Below are 16,380 nucleotides of genomic sequence, written 5' to 3' on the forward strand. Positions count from 1 at the left end.
TGTTTTATATTTGCTTTTTAAAAAATATTAGTAGTAGTCTGAATATTTTTGCTTTCTTTTTGTTTTAAATTTGTTTGTCATGGCTATAGATAACCTGGGTTTTTTTCCTTGAGAAGAGACAGTTCATATCCTTAGACCATTTAAATGGAGAATGAATCTTTTTCTGATAAATCTGAATCAATTACTTCTGTATCTTAGAAATTAGACCTTTATTAGAGAAACATGTTGTGAAGATTTTTTCTTCTGTTGTTTCCCTTTTAATCTTCACTTTACTAGATATGTTTGTGCAAAAATGTTGAAACCTTAGGTAATCACAATTGCCTACTTTAACTTCTTTGAGTCTTACTATGACTTACTTTGGTGGAAGTTTGTCTTCTAGCCATAGATCTAAAAGATATTCTTCCCATGATTCTCTAATTTGTTTATGGTGTGAGTATTTATACCTTGGTTACTTACCTATCCTTTTTCTGGATTACTCAGTGGCTAAGTAAACAAGATGTATGATTTGGTATGGTGGCCAAAAGAATATCACCTGGTGACCAACATTTTGGTGATGACCTCTACTGATCCTAGCTGATAACTATGACATAAACTCCTGCCACCCTGTGCCAGCCCTGGACTCAAAATTTTTGGACAGACCTGCCAGACTTTCCACTATGCTTTCATTTTCTTCTAAACCTGTGAGTCCCATACCTCTTTCTCCAAATCTTCCTTTCTTCAGATTAAGCATACCTTCAATTGATCCTTGTGCTATGAACTCAAGATTTTTCACAAACCAGGTTGTCCTCCTCTGGACACTCCCCAGCTTATCAATTTCCTTCCTAAATCATGATACTATGAACTTGAACAGAATAATCCAGATGAGATGTGATAAGGGCAGACTTCAGTGATGTTGACACTACCCTTTCCTTTGAAGCTATAACCCTTAATCCATCCCAAATCTACATTAAATTTTTTGGCTGCTCCATCACAGGGCTGACTCATAATGAGCACTAAACTGACATATCCTTTCCAGAATAATTGCTGTTTAACCATGCAATTTTCAACTTGTATTTGGAGAGTTAGTTGTTTTTGTACACAAATACAAGACTTTACATTGTGTCTATTGAATTTAATCTTATTTGATTCTTCCCAAAGCTCTAGTCTGGCACGAACTTTGTGGATCCTAACTATATCATGCAATATGTTGGCTATTCCTTTTGATTTGTAACATCTGCAAATTTAATAAGCATTAATCTTTGCCTTTCTCCAAGTCACTGATTAAAACATTAATCTGCACAGGGCCAAGGATAGAACCCTGTGGTACTCCACTGGAGACTCCATGCCACACTGATATCTACTTTTTTGAGTTCAACCAACGGACCAGCTCTAGATCCATCTCATCACATTGTCATTTAATCCATATCTCCATCATCTCCAAAGGAACAGCATGAAGTGCTTTAACAAAGACTTTGAGAGAAAGGCAGTGAGCTCTTGAACTCATAACACGATCACTCCAATAAAAAATCCAAATAATGCCACAGGACAATTCCTAGAGCAGCAAAACCAACAGAAGAATGTGCTGAAATCATCTTCCAACCAAGGACAGCTTGGAAGGTCAGAAGGAGGAAACTGCTGTGCTGAGACAGGAGTGTAGCCCAACCCCACAGTCCTGCTGACACAGATCCAGTCCCAGGAAGGCCTCTCCAGAGAAAGAGATCCCTAGAGCCTCTGAATCAGCTGCAGCACCAGTGTCATCTGGAACTAAACTCACAGTCTGGTGAGAGGGCTGAGCCCTTGGCGGGGGGTGGGGGGGGAAGATTACAGGGGTCTATGCTGGTGCTGAGGCAGAACATGGGTCTTTCACCCCTGCTGGGAACCAGGAGGTAGGCTTGAGTAGCAGTGGCCCAGGTGGAGGATTCTGCGAGTTATAGCTTGGCAGAACCTAGTTTGATGAACTCAGGACAAAATTTCAACTTATTTTCAAATGCTACATTTTGGACATTAATATCTATGTTGACACAAAACATTCTTTCATGGTATTGTTTTTTCTTTAGTATTTTTTTTACTCAGTTGCCATACAAGAATGTCAAATAAAAATGACCAGAAATCGGAAGAAATAAGAAGAAAAAGGTTACAAAATTTTCCAAAAATTTCTAATATTCTCAGTATCTGTGAAAAAGTTAGCCTTGTTAATTATCACTTATAGAATATATTATCCACACTGACAGGTGGAATATTTTGTTGATGAATACTATATACTTGTGAATAAGTTCAACTTCAGAGTCATAGTAGATTTTATGAATAGATAAGTATTTATATATAATCTGAGCATTCAAAAAAATTTCCATGCATTATAAAAAATCTTATGCATAGTCTACATTAGTTGAATGTTGCTAATTTCACAATAGAATCACCTAGAATACTTTTATCTTCTAAACGTAAAATCTTCACTCCTGAGATGTGTTTTGGCAGGCTTTTCAGTTGTAGTGGCCTTAAGTATCAGGACTTAAGCTGCTTCATTGCCTCAAGTCTTTGTTCAGGGTGGTATGAGTTGTGAGAGTATGACTATTGATTGAATTTTCCAACACTGTTAGTATATCCTTATGAAGGGAAAAGATCTGGATTTAATTTTTTTTAATCCATTCTTTTTTTTTGCAAATGTGTATTTGAAAACATGTCAACATAATAGAGAAGCATTGTTTTGTAATAGAAAGAGTTAGAACAAGGTTAGAACAGGAAAACCTCAGTTCAAGTCCTCTTTCTGCCTCTGTGAGACCACAAGCATGTCAGTATACATTTCAGTGCCTTCAGCAACTTTATTAGGTTCTACAATGGTAGAACACATTTCTAATTTGAAAGTTTTCTAACCAAAGAAATTATAGGTACAAGTTCCCTTAAAAACAGAACATTAAGAGATTAAATTTTTATATATGGAATAATTATGACCATTGTGTGTGTGTGTGTATGTGTGTGTTTGTGTTTAGGAGTGTGGTCATTCAGTCAATACACATTTATTAAAATCACTTTCTCTCTCATGCATGGTGCTAAATGATGGGGAGTCACAATATGCATACAATTGCATACAATATGCAAAAATTGTTGATTGGCACCAACTAATAGGCGTGGTCACAGAGTATGTAAAGGAGAGTATTATGTAAAAAAAAACAGAAAGGTAGGAAGAAAACAGGTTGTGAAGAGATTTAAAGGTCAAAAAGTTGCATTTATCTGAACTTAGAAATAATAGGGAGCCATTGGAGATAACTGAGTTCAAGTTTCATGTTCTGATCTGTACCTTGGGAGGATCTTTGAAAGTGATAAATACACATATACATATTTATGAATACATATACATACATACATACATACATATATAGTATGTATATATGTGTGTGTATATAATATGGAATTTATTTTATACTTAAATAGAAAAGCAAATTCTGGAGTCAGGAAGTTCAAATATAGTCTCAGATACTTATTTTCTGGGTAACCCTGGGCAAGGGTTGAACCTCTGTCTGGTTCAATTTCCTCACCTTTAAAATAGAGATAATAATGGTACCTACTGCCTAGAGTTGTTGTGAGGATAAAGTGAGATATGTTTATGAAGGACTTTGAAAACTTTAAAGCACTGTATAAATGATAATTTTGTAGTAGTAGTAGTACTTTAATGTACAATACTCTCCTTTTTTCAGCAATGAATATAGAAATGCTTATGTTAGTTGGTCTTTGTTAAGTAAATTCAGAATAAAAAATAAATTTTTACAAAAAGAAAATAAAAGGAAGATTAACCCCTCTCCATAAAGGCCAGGCTCCCTTGGCAGTAAAACTGTTCTGAAACAAGGGGATCTCTTAGCAGATAAGGTAGAGGGTTTCTTCAGCCTCTTGGACTCAGCAATGTTTTTGTAATAATACTAACAACAATAATGAGATAGATAGAAAGATAGATAGAGATGATAGATAGAGAGATGCATGAAGATACACATGTGCATTCATTCATATACATAATATAAATTGCAATGCAATACTTTGTATATGCATGCTTGTACATGTAATGCAGTATACTCATATATGCATGAAGGAAGCATTATATGTATGTATATTTGTGAATAAAAATGTGTGTATCTGAGAGGTTCTACACATTAGGTCCTGACATAGAAATTATGAATACCAGTTCTATCACTGGCTTACTATATGACCTTTATTGATGTGTATTATATTGTTCTTTGTCCCTTATCTGTATAATGTGGAGATATTACAACCTTATAAAAGATTATCAAAGCTCTTTAATATATAATTTCCTATTTTAATAAAGCATACTTAGTTACAACATTGGAAGTGATTTATTTTTCTTGTATCTTTCCTGGTAATATCACCAATATTTATTTGGGTAAAGTTAAAAAAGAGAGAAAATCTATCAAGAATAATTCCTAAAAACATTTCATTCACCCCTGGACATACATTTTAGTAATGGGATCCTGGAGAACAAATCTGATTCTAACACTGTTATGCATGGACCTGAATGAAGATATCATTCTGGAGAAGCTGTGTCTGTATGTGTGCATGTGTGAGAGAGCAAGAGGCACAGAAAGAGGGAGAAAAAGGGAGAAAGAGAGAGAGAGAGGGAGAGAGAGAGAGAGGGAGAGAGAGAGAGAGAGAGAGAGAGAGAGAGAGAGAGAGAGATGCCAACAGCTGGAATTTAATTTAATAAATGAATACTGTAGTTGGAAAGCCGACTAAAAGAGTGAATTACTGGCTGTTCATAACAAATATTGTGGTTCACATCAAGAGAAACAGAAAATATTTGATTAAGTAAATGTAAGGAGTCCTAAAGGAAATGTGTTGAAAGGTGACTCACTTCTATTAGTGCAAAGGGGGGAACTACTGAAAAACAACTAAAGTTGTGTTATTAAAAAGAGACCCAGGGGCAGCTAGGTGGCACAGTGGATAGAGCACTGGCCCTGAATTCAGGAGGCCCTGAGTTCAAATCTGGCCTTAGACACTTAACACTTACTAGCTGTGTGACCCTGGGCAAGTCACTTAATCCCAATTGCCTCACCAAAAAAGAAAAAGAAAAAAAGAGACCCAGTCTTTGATAAAGTTGAAGTATAGCTCAAATCAAGTTTCCTACTTGCCAACCTATGTACTAATATTTAGCAATGTTAAATGTTCTAATACATAAAATGGAAAAAGACTGTAGGAAATGACTATCTATCCTTAGAAATCCCTTCCCCTGTCCCTGGCCTAACCTTAACCCCATAGAATCACCCCTTCATTTCCCTATCCCCAATTCTCAGCCTGATTAATACTTATAACTAACCTGTGGCCTAACTGATAAGAGGCAAAGTGCAATACTATATAGTACACTGAACCTGTATTCAGGGAGAAACCAGTTCAAAATCAACCTCTGACACTCACTAGTTGTGTGACCGTGAACAAGTCATTTAACTTGGATAGGCCTCAGTTTGCTCATCTCTAAAGCAAAGATAACAAAACCTCAAGCCACTTACCTCATAGGGTCCTTGTGAGACTCAAATGAAACATTGCATGTAAAATGCTATATGAAGTACATAAGAGTAGAAATAGGGGTACAGATGGGAATTGCAATTGTTAGTATAAGGAACTCCTAGAAGAGGAAATCCCTTTGGCAAATGCAGCCATATGGAGCACTGAGGGTTTAAGAGAATTATGTTTGTTCACTCAACCAGTATCTGTCAAAGAAAGAACTTGAACTCATGTTGTCCTGGCTACAAGCACAGCTTTTTATCCTTCTTTTTCTTTTTCTTTTTTTTTTTTTTTTGTGGGCAATGAGGGTTAAGTGACTTGCCCAGGGTCACACAGCTAGAAAGTGTCAAGGGTCTGAGCATGGATTTGAACTCAGGTCCTCCTGAATCTAGGGCCAGTGCTTTATTCACTGTGCCACCTAGCTGCCCCAAGCCCAGCTCTATATCAGTGGTTACCTGGTTGCTCTTCAACATACTACATACATAAAAGTAATTATATCATTATAATTTTAAATACTATAGGGTCATAGATTTAGGGCTACTAAAAAGTCTCTCATTTTATAGATCAGGAAACTGAGGATCTAATAGATTAAGTGGCATTCTTTCCTTCTCCACTTAAGACCTAGAGTGAAATGAAAAATTGCAAATGGTCACAAATTTGATAAGAAGATTGAGAATAAAGAATTAATTTACACTTTGACCTTCATCTTGGCATCATTTTAGTATTCATTATGTCTCACAATCTTTTTTTTTTTTGTAAGGCAATTGGGGTTAAGTGACTTGCCCAGGGTCACACAGCTAGTAAGTGTTAAGTGTCTGAGGTCAGATTTGAACTCAGGTACTCCTGAATCCAGGGCCAGTGCTCTATCCACTGCACCATCTAGCTGCCCCCATGTCTCACATTCTTTTATTTACCCTTTCTGTTCTTTTAACTTCTTAGGGAGAAACATTACCTATGTTTAAAATCCTTGTTATTAACTCAATTATTAATATAATTTTGATGCAAACAACTGATTTTTTGCCAAAAAGGAATTTGTCTAATTTGCAATGCAACATGAATAAAAAGAAACTAAACTCCCCCCCCCTTCAGGTTTTTTGTTTGTTTGTTTTTGTTTTAATGGGAGCATGCTTGACTATTTGGCTTTAAACATATCCAAACTATAAGTCAAAAAAACTGACTGGGGAGAAAAGCAGAAATCATCACAAAAGCACTATAGACAGAATCAGGAAAAAAAAAAACCCTCCTCCAATGTCACTGGTTTTCATTTAGGAGACAGGAAAATTTAACTTAGGACTTTTGCCCAACAAAATCCCATTAGGATAAATCAATTGCCAACCACAGCAATTAACAGTTTCTATTTCCCATTTGAAATCTGTGGTGTAGATGGTGATGATTATGGCGAACATGAATTCAGGTTATTTGTGACATAAGCCTCTGCTTGGTCCCCTCCAAGTCTTCCATACTGTATTATCTCTGAAGGGAAAGCCAAAATGACTTTATTAGTGACCCTTGAAAGTTTCTCCTAAATCCCCATTTGGTTTGGATTTCCCTCAATCTATTCTAGTATCATAATAGAGTATAGCAAACATATGGTCCTAATAGATATTCAGACCAGATGTTCATTGTCTAATACATCTCCTATTCCTGAACAGTTGGTCCCTGCAGTAGAGAAGAAAAGATGGTGAGGTAGTTATATAAGATCAATGCACATTCCATGATTCTTCCCAGTTTACAAAAGTTAAGAATTCCAGATTTCAGGATCTTTGGTTGTGCCACTTTGAATTTCTGGTCAACATTTACAGAATTAAGCTTGTTCCATATATGCATGGGGTAAAGGGGATTTGGCCCACCTGAGGTCTGATCTTATGCTTTTACTTGGGAAAGACAAAACTCTATTAATTTGTCTATTTCTTGCCCTCTGTATCCTACAGGAGGGAATTCACTAGACCATTTGAGGTGGATACTCCATTCCATTCCTTGAAGTGGTATAACTACTCCTTCAGATTTCATTACTCACATGGATATTTTTGGAATCCAATACTGGGTTAAAGTATCTTGAGCTTCCAGCAAAGTAATGATCATCACAATGTCCTATTAGTCCATGCTTGGGCATGTTTTTAAATGAATTTCAGATTTAGTGAATTTGCCACCTTTGCCATTTCAAATGGTAATTGAAAGCAATTACAGCAAGGAGTATGGCTACTGCTAACACACAAACTCACTGTTGCATATGACAATACTGTCTGCAAAGTACTTGGATAATCGATGATATTGTGAATATGGACAGGATGTCAAGATAAATGGGTGTCACTTCTACTGAAAAGTGTTCCTTGATGACAATTCAGTATTTGGATTAGGAGAATAAAGATCTTTCCTGTCAGTTGATGAATAAAACACAAATCATTGAGCATGAAATGAAACACAGTACACATTGAGAGTTGTGAAGAGACACTGAAATAGGCTCCCAAACTGAGAACCTACTCTACGCGTGGAGAGGAAAAGATAACATTGCCCTTCATAGGCCAATTGGGAAGGCTTGGTAACAAGAAGCATGCTTTGGAGGATAAATACTGTATGGTATTGTTTTAATCTTTAAAATCTGTTTTTACTAATTGATCATTGCTGGCAAGTAGGAGCTGTCAGAGATAAATATAGTTAGGGTGCTTCCTTCTTCATTTGCAATGAAAATCTGTTTGTTTAAAAAAAACAAATTTTAATCAACATGAGCAGTAAATTGCTGGTAAAGGTTATGGACTGTTTCCAAAATGTGTACAGGTGAGGTAGTCTAGTAGAAGTGAGGCCATATGGTAGGGTGGGAAAAGTGTTGGACTTAAACTTGGGATACTTATATTGGAATCCCTGCTCTACTACTGAATAGCTGGGGAAAGCCAGGCATCTGAGCCTGATTTTCTTTGTCTGTATAATAGGGGTAAAGATAAAATGAACCTTGTACTTCCCAACTTCACCATGTAGATGACAATCAAAACTGTGATGTGCCATGGAAATAGAAGTTATTCTTTCTATAGAACATCAAAGCAAGAAATAATGTTTTTGTGTATATGCTCCTTTTAGAAGTTACCTTCTTCAATAATCAGAGATTTTCAATCAGCAGGATATTTCCCCAGAATTCAGAAGAATAAAGCAACGGGAGACATTTTTGATAGCCTATCAAAACCTAGTTGTCATTGTTCTGCCTAAATGGGAGCCTAAATGCTGGACATGGCACTGACTAAGTAACAGGCATCTATCAGCAGTAGAGTTTTTCCAAAATTGGGACAATGTTTTGTTTAATCTACTTGTGTTGTTGTATTGATAATGTCAAAGTTCTTTGGCTACAGGTAAAAAATAAAATGAAAATATTTTGAAATCTTGAACTTTGTTTCTTAGAGACATAAAAAACCCCATGTAACAGTGGCTATGTATTTGTAGGTAAATATAATCATAACAACTAACATGGCAGCTAGGTGGCAGCTAAATCATTGGACATGTCAGAAAACCATGAATACCAATTTGACTTCAGAAACTCACTAACTGTGTAATACTGGGCAATTCACTTAATCTCTGTTTGATTCAGTTTTCTCTTCTGTAAAATGGGTAGAATTATAGCATTCATCTTACAGGGTATAAAATAATATGCTTGTTATTTAGAGGGAATCCTGTGGTGTACAGATTGTCATATATAACACAACACAGTCAATAACATTGGAAGAAGGTGGCCAGTATCTCAGGTTGTCAGTCTACTCATTCCCAGCTTGGATGCTAGTATCCAAATAGCCTGAGAGAGATATTAAAAGAAGCTACAGTTATCTTAGAATTGGGAAAAGGTGGGCAAAAGGGAAGTAGGATCAAACTATTTTGCAGAAGATACAAGAAAGCAAAAAATAAAATCTTTATACTTTGTTTTTCAAAAATAAATTCTATTGATCTCTTGTTTCACATGGGCTTTATTTCCCAGTATATTACTTCACCCCTTCTCCCTTCCAAAGAGCCATATCTTTTACCAATTATTTTTTAAAGGAGGGGGAAAGTTCAACAAAACTGCTAACACATGGAAGATGTCTGAAATTATATCAATTGTTCCACATCCATGATGCCCACAATCACTCACTTACCTCTGTGGAGAAGTGGAGGCTACTCATTCATGTATCTCATTTTGGTCAAAGCTTGATTCATTATCATTTCATAATATGTTTTGATTATTTTGTCATTGTAATTCTTTTTATTACTCTAGTCACTGTGTTTATAATTTTCTTTGTTCTATTACTTTTATTTTGTATCAGTCCATTTGTTTCTTCTAGCTATATTCATCATTTCATACAACACAGTAATTTTCCTTTACATTTATGTACCATAACTTGTCCCCCATCTATGGGGGTTTGGGGTTCTTTCAAATAAAGTCCCATATATATTATTATGTATATGATATATTTTTATCCTTGATCTCCTTTGGAAACATATCTAGTGGAGGGATCTCTGGATCAAAATATATAGACATTTTATTAACTTTCTTAGCATAATTCCAAATTTTTCTCCAGAATGGTTAGATTAATTCATAGCTCCATCAATACTGCATTACTGTGTTGGTCTTTACACAGTCTCTCCTACATTGACTGTTCCCATATTTTGTCATCTTTGCCAATTTGCTGACAAGCACATTTATAAGACTATAAGCAGCAATACTTCAAAGAAAATTAACTCAGCATGCAAGCAAAAAGGATTACAATGAACATATTTAATATATATGTTCTTTTTCCTACTTGAGGAAAGCCTCCCAAAATGGAGGCTACAATTAGAATTTCAGTATATAATAAGTAGTAATTAAAAAATAATAAGTAGTAGTTAAATGAAAATAAAAATTATACTACTCCTAGAAATACAGGTTTTATTTTCACTTACACAGGTAGAATTTCATGCATCAGAAGCACCACAATGCATAAAGAAGCATAAATAATTACACATATTCCTAATTTTCCTTCTATAAAACATTTTGTAATACTCTCCATGCATTTCAAGAGTACCCTTTCAATATTTATATGGTTGTCTCATCTCCAGTATAATTTTCCTCTGCATATTTAGGACAAATTATAAGAGTAGAGTTAGAAGGAACTATGGGGCTACCTGACATGGTGCACCCGTGCTTCCTTATGTAACGATTGGAATGACGCCACCTGCTGGAGACTTACTGTAGAAGAGTTCTGCCCATGAAGCAAAGGTCTTTGAGGGCAAGACCAGGCTTCAGGAAGTGATGCGGACTAGTGGGAGGAGGAAGGAAGAGACTGGCGCTCGGTCTCGGGCTCTTTTCCTCTGGACTCTGGTGGAGAAGGGAGCTAAAAATGTGCTCTCCCTTTAATAGATAGAAATCTAGGCCTTTCTCTCTCTCTTTACCAAATTCTTATTCTCCTTAATAAATGCTTAAAAGTCTAACTCTTGCTAAAGGTTGTAATTGATTGGCGACCACTCATTAGATATTTTAGACAGTTTAGCTAGAATTTTAACCCTTAACAGATGGCTGACCACGAAGAGGAAAGCTAACCCTCAGTCTTCTTCTGATCTTCTGGTTGGGTAAGAAATTTCCCCTCCCTCTCCCTTTAACTGCTAAGTACTGGTGTACTGGCTGTGTTTTCCTTTAAATTTTTTCGAATGGACCTTTTAAACTCCCTAATTACCCTATTTTTGATTTTAGTCTGTTTAACCAGACAAATGGGAGATAAGATCATGTTAATGCTTTGTTTTTGTGGATTTCTATTTTTCTTTTTATTTTTGTTAAAAGAGCCAGCAACTTACTCACACAAGGAAATATCTCTCCCTCTCCCAACCATGCTTTTTCAGAGAAACCTGAAGAGATTCCTGCAGCTTTTCCCAGTTCTAACAGTAATTGTTGCTTTAATTTTGCATGCCTGGAGGCAATGACCCACCCTCTAGAAGCTTTTAATCCCCTAGCACCTGGAGGCAAAGTGGGGGAAGAGGAATCCAGGCCTGAGTTCAAAATCAAGTCTGATTCAAATTGCTCTGGTCCCTCCCCTCCTCTCCAGACCCCACCCTCTACTCCTCCTATGGCCAAGCCCATAGCTTCCCCTGCCTGGGAAGTCCAGAGATCTGGTGCGCATGCTCAACTTTTTCTACCTGCATTTGCAGCTTCAGGCTCAGCCCTTCCCCGGCCTGGCTGTGCTTTTGAGACAATCTTAGAAAATTCTTTAAATTCCAGTTATGCTTGTTTTGTTCATAATTTTGCTAACCTGCTTTTGTCTTTAATTAGTAATCTTATAAAGCATTTGTATGGTGAAAAGCCCGACAGACAATATAGAGGGGTTAAAGAAGAAAAACTTAAGCTGAATAAGAATGACAATCAACATAGTTCAAGACTCTGCTTCTTTTGCCATGGAAGGGTATATATTTTACAGAAATGTAGAAGTAAGCAGCAAGGTATTGATATGAGTATTGGGGATTTTAGATATCAGAATCAAGAGTGTTCTGAATTCACTCAGATTATTAATGTCAGTTCAGAGGTTACATAGGATTTCTATGCTATTATATATACATTTTGAAATTAATGGTATGGGTTTATTTTCATAGAGATTTTCATGCTTTTGAGATTGTGTCTTATACTTAGTTTTTAAAACAAGGAGAATATTTGTAAAAGCTTTTTATAGTCATGTGATCAAGTTTATATTTTATAATACTCTTATTAATATTAAGTTCATATTCATTTAGATTTCCCTAGTTTGAATTTCATTGTCTTTTATTGTTCCATGTGTATTTTTTTTCTATTTATTCATCTCTCTAATTTTGAAACATTACAAGATGGTTTTGATTTTATTATACAATGTTAATTCTAGGAGTATTGTGCTCCCATATTCTGAGTTGTTTGTTTTTGTTATTTTTTCTCAACTGATTATTTGATCAAACTCTTGAAAGCATTTCCCTGGCAAATTGTTTGCCATGGCAAGTGTAAATTGATTCTAGAAGTATTATTTTTGATAAGCATATTCCAAAAAAAAAAAAAAGAGGGGAACATTTGTAAAAGTTTTCTTTGAGATTGTGTTGTGCTTTAACTTGTATTTAAATATGCTCAGATTTTTCAAAAAAGTAATTGTATACTAAGTTAAAAAAAAAGGGGTATTATTTGAAATTGTTGCATAATTATATATTGTGTTCTGAGTCAAGATGTATTCACATTTTTTGCAATCATTTATTATCCTCAATTTTTAAATCCATATGAGACTTGGATTATGGGAACTTATCATTTAAGACATTAATTGCCTTTATTCTGAGTTATCAGATGCCAGTTGGCCAAGATGCCATCCAATCACAAGAGGAATACATGCAAGAGCAGACACTGAACAGTCACATGAGGGGAGACATGCATGAATCAAGGTATGGCCGAGGGAACGGCTTTTGACAAATGTTGAGGTTGGATTCTCTTGGTTTAATATTTTATTCTCTTTTTCCCCACAATATTGTACAGATGGCTGGAAGTATTTATCCCACCCATCTCACTTCTACACCTGGCTTCTATGCTCCCTCCTATATGCCTGATGCCATGGACATCTCAATCCCATGCATCTGATTAAGTCTGACTCAGTTTCTTCCAATATGTTCGGTGGCATGGACATATATTCCATCCACCTATTTTAAGCCTGGCATACTGCATGGACAGTACATATTGCTCAAGTGTGGGAATACTCATATCCCATCATTTCTCTGTTCTTTTATGGTAACCCCCATAATTATCTCAGGTGCCATGATAAATAACAGTGTTGAATTTGGCCTTGACACCTGTTACCAATTATATTAGATTTTCTAATTTCTCATAATGGCATGAGGATAATTAGGCAGATGATGCAAAAAGTGATGAAACAAAGATAAAAATTATTTTTAAAAATTAATATCGCAGCAATTGTCTTCTCAATTACTCTCCATAAGGGGGGACTATAGTAATATTATAATTTTAAAGAATGTTTCAATTTTTGTTTTATTATATGTTTCATGTGTAACAACTAAGATTCTGAATTCCCTTAGACATGTTTTTGAGAACTTTCATTGTTTGATTTTATTATTGACAAAGCTATTTTAAAGTTGTGTTAAGCTCAATTTTGTAGGAAATTTTCCTGGCTGATTACCAGCATCCATACCTCAACCCCTGAAAAGACTTCCATTCCATGACTACACCTAGAGGACATCTGAGAAAAGACTTTCAGAGACTTTAAATGAACAGTTTTGATTTGTTGTTTTTGTTGTTTTTTTTCTCTTTCTGTTATAATATACACCATCTGTAACATGTATTCTCTGCAGAGGCCCTCCCTTTGCAAGACCAATGTCAAAGCGTCGGTTCATGAGGACAAAAAAAAAAATCGCCCCGCTGGACAAAACTTTCCTCTCTTCCTTTTCTATATTGTTGTTCACATATTATTAGTTAGCAATAGTTATTATATTGTTTTTATTGTTCCGTCAAGGAAACATTTTGTTTCTTGAGGAACAACAGGGGGGACTGTAACGATTGGAATGACGCCACCTGCTGGAGACTTACTGTAGAAGAGTTCTGCCCATGAAGCAAAGGTCTTTGAGGGCAAGACCAGGCTTCAGGAAGTGATGCGGACTAGTGGGAGGAGGAAGGAAGAGACTGGCGCTCGGTCTCGGGCTCTTTTCCTCTGGACTCTGGTGGAGAAGGGAGCTAAAAATGTGCTCTCCCTTTAATAGATAGAAATCTAGGCCTTTCTCTCTCTCTTTACCAAATTCTTATTCTCCTTAATAAATGCTTAAAAGTCTAACTCTTGCTAAAGGTTGTAATTGATTGGCGACCACTCATTAGATATTTTAGACAGTTTAGCTAGAATTTTAACCCTTAACACTTAGATTATTTTCTTAATTGCCATTTCAATTTTCCCATATGATACACTGATCATCTCCTGAAAGAGATCCCAAAATGAAAATTTCGAGGAATATTATAGCCAAATTCCAGAGCTTCCGTGTTAAGGAGAAAATATTGCAAGCAGCCAGAAAGAAACAATTTGAGAATTGTGGAGCTACAGTTAGGATAACACAAGATTTAGCAGCTTCTACATTAAAGGATTGGAGGACTTGGAATATGATATTCCAGAAGGCAAAGGAACTGGGATGACAACCAAGAATCACCTACCCAGCAAAACATTATAATCTTTCAGGGGGAAAAATGGGAATTCAATGAAAGAGTGGACTTTCAAGCATTCATGATAAAAAGACCTGAACTGAATAGAAAATTTGACTTTCAAATGCAAGACCCTAGAGAAGCATAAAAAGGTAAACAGGAAAAAGAAATCATAAGGGATATTAAAAGGTTAAACTGTTTATATTCCTACATTAGAAGATGATACTTATAACTCTTAAGGACTTTCTCATTCATAGGGCAGCTGAATAGAGTATATTTAAACAGAGGGCACAGGATTGAATTGAATATTAAGGGATTATATCTTTTAAAAAATTAAGTGGTGAGAGGAATGCACTGGGAGAAAGGGGGAGGGAAAAATGGAATGGGGTAAAGTATCTCACATAAAAGAAGCAAGAAAGAAGCTTATGGAGTAGAGAGAAGATGGGGGAGTTGCAAGGGCTTCAGTGAGCCTTACTCTTATCAGAATTGGCTCAAAGAGGGAATAACATACACATTAAATTGGATATAGTAATATATTTTACCATGCAGGAAAGTAGGAAGGAAAGGGGGTAAGGGGTGAGGGGTGAAAGGAGGGAGGGAAGATTTGGGGAAGGGGCAATCAGAAGCAAAACACTTTTGAGGAGGGATAGGGTGAAAGATTATAGAAAACAGAGTAAATATCAAGGGGATGGAATAGAATGGAGGGAAATACAGTTAGAAATAGTAACTGTGAAAAAAAAAATTGAAGCAAGTTTGTCTGATAGGCCTCAGTTCTCAAACATATAGACAACTAGATCAAATTTGTTAAAATAATATCCATTCCCCAGTTGATTGATGATCAAAAGACATGAGGTTTTCAGATTAAATAATCAAAGCCACCTATAGCCATATGAAAAAATAGTGAGTTAGAACTCACTATTTATTGGAGAGGTTCATTCAGGTCAAAACAATTCTGAGTACTACCTCTTATCCATTGGATTGAATAATAGGGCAGCAGAGGAAAATGACAAATTTTGTAGGGGATATGGGGGAAATGAAACATTAATAAACATCTGGTAAAGTTATAAACTAATTCAAGCATTCTGTAGAGCAATTTGGAACTATGGCCAAAGGGCTATAAAACCATGCATAGTCTTTGACCCAGCAATACCACTACTAGGTTGGCATCCTAAAACAGATTTTTAAAAACTTGGGGTGAATCCCATTGATTGGGGAATTGCTGAATGAACAGTGGGATATTATCATAGAACACTATTGTGCTATAAGAAATGATGAACAAAATGCTATTAAAAAAACCTAGAAAGACATACACAAACTGATGCAAAGTGAAATTTACTGTAAACAAAATAACATCAATATTGTAAGATGACCTGCTTTAGATAACCTAGTTATTTTCAGCAATACAATGATCCAAGACAACTTTGAGGGACTTATAAAAATGCAATCTATCTACAGAGAAAGAACTGATGGTATCTGAATACCAACTGAAGTATTAAAAAAAAAACACAACTGAATGGGAATAAAAAGGAGCATACATTTTTTCAATTATTTATGGCATTTTCATAAAAATTGACCTTGTAATAGGGCATTAAAAACCTCACAATAAAATGCAGAAAAGCATAAATATTAGGTATACCATTTCAAAACAATAATGCAATAAAATTGCATTTAATAAAGGGCTATTAAATTGTAGATGAAAAGTTAATTGGAAACTATATAATCTAATCCTAAAAAATGAGTGGGTCAAAGAACAAATCTTAGAAACAATTAATAAT

This window comes from Dromiciops gliroides, chromosome 3, assembly GCF_019393635.1.
Source record: "Dromiciops gliroides isolate mDroGli1 chromosome 3, mDroGli1.pri, whole genome shotgun sequence".
NCBI classification, from domain to species: domain Eukaryota; kingdom Metazoa; phylum Chordata; class Mammalia; order Microbiotheria; family Microbiotheriidae; genus Dromiciops; species Dromiciops gliroides.